This window comes from Lepidothrix coronata, unplaced genomic scaffold, assembly GCF_001604755.1.
Source record: "Lepidothrix coronata isolate B3197 unplaced genomic scaffold, Lepidothrix_coronata-1.0 Scaffold90, whole genome shotgun sequence".
NCBI classification, from domain to species: domain Eukaryota; kingdom Metazoa; phylum Chordata; class Aves; order Passeriformes; family Pipridae; genus Lepidothrix; species Lepidothrix coronata.
In genome coordinates this window covers 1,557,556-1,561,484 of record NW_016690270.1, presented here as the reverse complement: position 1 = coordinate 1,561,484, position 3,929 = coordinate 1,557,556, and positions in this window count along the sequence as shown.

The following is a 3,929-nucleotide window of genomic DNA, read 5'->3' as shown; positions in this document are numbered from 1 at the left end:
CCTCCCGCCCCGCCCGCGATGGAGGCGGGACCCGCCGCCGCCGCTTCCTCTTCCGCCACGGCCGGGACCTCCCGGTGCCCCCGGCAGCTCCGGGGTCCTTCAACACCTCCCGGTGCCCCCGACACCGCCGGGGTCCATCAACACCTCCGGGGGTCCATCAACAGCTCCCGGTGCCCCCGGCAGCTCCGGGGTCCATCAGCAGCTCCCGGTGCCCCCGACACCGACGGGGTCCATCAACAGCTCCGGGGGTCCATCAACACCTCCCGGTGCCCCCGACACCGCCGGGGTCCATCAACACCTCCCGGTGCCCCCGGCAGCTCCGGGGGCCATCAACAGCTCCCGGTGCCTCCGGCAGCTCCGGGGTCCGTCAACAGCTCCCGGTGCCTCCGGCAGCTCCGGGGTCCATCAACACCTCCGGGGGTCCATCAACAGCTCCCGGTGCCCCCGGCAGCTCTGGGGGTCCATCAACACCTCCGGGGGTCCTTCAACAGCTCCCGGTGCCCCCGACACCGCCGGGGGTCCATCAACAGCTCCCGGTGTCCCCGGCACCGACGGGGGTCCATCAACACCTCCGGGGGTCCATCAACAGCTCCCGGTGCCCCCGACACCGCCGGGGTCCATCAGCAGCTCCCGGTGCCCCCGACACCGCCGGGGTCCATCAACAGCTCTCGGTGCCCTCAACAGGCCCTGGCCCCGGGACACTTCCCCCCGTTCCCCCTACACCCCCCGTTATCCGTGTCCCTCCATGCCCGTGGCCATGAGACCCCTCCTCAACACCCACCGGAGCCCAGAGTCCCCCTGAGACATCCCCCTGGACGTTTCACCCCAGAACACGGAGACACCTTCCCCCCAGCAACCACCTGAATTCGTGATTGCCCTCAACCCCCCTCCAGCAGCAGCCTGAGCCCCCCCCCCCGAACATCAGACCTCCCCAGAACCCCTAAGATGCTCCCCAGCACCCACCTGAGCCCTTAAACACCTTGAGACCTCCACCTGCACCTGCCTGACTCCTCCAGCACCCACAGACACCCCCCAGCACCCACCTGAGCCCATGAACACCTTGAGACCACCCCAGCACCTGCCTGACTCCCCTATGACCCACAACCCCCCCCAAGAACCACCTGAGCACCCCCACACCCCCAGCATCACCTTAAGACACCCCACACAGCACCCACATGAACCCCGAGCATATTCAAACACCCCCCAGTAACCAAGACCCCCTGAGCCCACAGCACCCCTGAGCCCACAGCACCCCTGAGCCCCTCCCCAGCACCCCTAAGCCTTCCACAGCCAGATCCCACAGCATCCATAACACCTCCCTCCACCCTCAAGCACCCCTAAAGTTCCCAGCATTGCCCCATAGCACCCACCCATCACCCTTCCAGCCCCACCAGAAGCTCCTTCGGGCCCATTTATCTCCTCCAGCCCCCCAGGGAGACCCACCCAGTGCCCCCCTGGACCCCAGTTACATCCAACCCCAGGGGGGACGTGGATGCCCATTCCCACAGCTCAAGAGACAAGCAATGAGCATGCAGTTAACACTTCCTAAAAAACATGGGAAAGCCCTAAAAAACATGGGAAAGACTTCCAGGAGTAAAGGGCTGGGAGATGGAGCAAGAGGAGGTCCCTGGAGCCACCCCTAGCATGAAAAGCTCAGGAGAAAGCAGGAACAAGAGGTCTCAGTCTCACCCCATTCTCAGGCCTGGACTTTAGTTCTTAATTGCAATTAATTGCATTTTCAGAGGCAGCTGTTGGTGGTGAGACAGGTGTTTTTGGTATCTCTCTGCTCCCTTTTCACAGAATCCTGGAATGGTTTGGGTTGGACGAGACCTTAAAGATCATCTCATTCCACCGCCCTTGTTCCACTGGACCAGGTTGCTCAGAGCAGCCTCATTTAAAAGTTCTTGACCTCAACAGCTTCCTGCAGTGCTGAATTCTGCAGCTGAATTAAACATTGTGAGAAAAAGGACTCCCCAGGTTTGACTCCCTGTCAATCCCAGTGTGGGGAGTGGGATGGTCTCCTCATCCTGATTTTACTGCCTTTCAGGGGGAATGGGGTGAAATTCTGGGAGATGCTGCTGGGCAAGACCCAAAACCCCTGGTTGGGACACTGAAAGCTTTGGCTGAAGATTTGTTCCAACTTGTCAGAAGCTCCTCTGAATTCTCCAAGGTGGATTCATCCACGGGAGTAAACGCCTGCTGGCTTTGGGCTGGTATCCGAGACCTTCCCAATCTTGGCTTGGCTGAGGCAGCTCCTCTAATTCTCGTGGAGCGCCTTGAGGAATTACAGTTTAAAAGGAAACAACCTGGTTTTAAAAAAAAAATTCCTGTGGTCCAAATATGCATTTCCTGCTTGCTATTAATATCTCAGGCCTTGATCCTCCTCCAAATGCTCATGCAGGCATTTAAGGGCTTGCAAAGGAGTGGTGCCTTTGATTCCAGAGTGGGAATGTTTGCCGGGATCGTGAATTATTAAAGATAAAAGATGCTTTCAAGTGCAACGCGCTGCCCATGTTTTCCAACGTGATTTATTTGCTTTCCTGGTACTTCTCCCAGCCTGGCAATGAAAAATTCATTTCCAAGTTTCGTGTGGAGGTTTGGAGTAACTCGTGCTTTGGGCACAAACTCCAGCCTTTTTTTCTAGAGGTGATTTCCAGTGGAACAAGACAGACTTTTTCTTTCTGCCTGCTGTTCTGGGAAGCCTTTTATTTTTCAGCTCCCACTTTGGGCCCTGTTGGTGGTCCTTCTCTGCAGCAGCAAGGTTGCATTTGGGAGGAATGGCTGCAGCTGCTGCCATCTAATGGGAGATTTCAGCCTCCACAGATAATTAAAAAAAAATAAAATTAAAAAAAAAATGTAATAAATAAATAAAATTAAAAATAAAATAAAACAAAATAAAACCTTTTCCTGCACAATCCTGCTGCCACTCAGTGAACCAGCATCTTCCACACTTAATCCCAGCACATTTAGGCAAAGGGAAAAGCTGATCTGATGGGTGGCTGGGTGGCTTTGCACAGGAAGTGTTGCAGATCCAGTAAAAAGAACCTTTTTGGGTTGATCCATCATTTCAGCTTCTCTTGTTGTGGATCAAACTTTACAGATCTTGTTATGATGCACCTCTTATCATGGGTCAAACTTGCAAAGTACTCTTGGCAAGATAAAAGCAGAAATAGTGAAGATGAGCCTAAACAAAAACAAGAAGCCATTCCAGGTATCCCAAATACCAAACCCAGGCCCAGCTCTGAGCTGAGCCACATAAACCCTTCCCAAGGAGATGCTCCAGCAGTAAAAATGTCATATAAAGAAACATGGTAAAGAGGGATAGACATGGAATGGGAGCATAAATATATTGCACCAAGAAAAGAAAGCATTTAAATGATAGGGCCAAGGGAAGATGAGTTGGGACAGGCTTGGGGAAGACACGTAGGGGATGGAGAATTTAGAGTACAGAGGGCTGGGGGGACAAACTGGGGCGTGCAGGGGAGATAAACTGGGGTGTGCAGGGGAGATAACCCATCCTGAAAGACTCAGAAATTCCTGTGTTGCTGCAAAGTTATACCTGGCTGGTGAAGCTGGGATATATAAAACATATATAATTATATATAAAAATATATGGTGTTACTACAAACCCCACTCTTGTTGTCACTTTATTTTTCTGAAGCAGAAACTGGCTACTATTATGCTTTGCCATTATATTCATATAAATAACAAAAAGCAAACCCAATTAGGCAGAATTATTTCCCCAAAACCTGCATATAAACACAGTCTTTAAATACTCCTGTTGAACTGCTGGGAATTTACAAAGAATTGATAAAAATACTAAAACATAAGCACTGGTATTCTTATTTATTTAGTCTGCATGTGGTTTTTTTTTTTTCCCTGCAAAAAATACAGTTGTATCAAGCTGTAAAAAGAAAACAAAAGAAAGC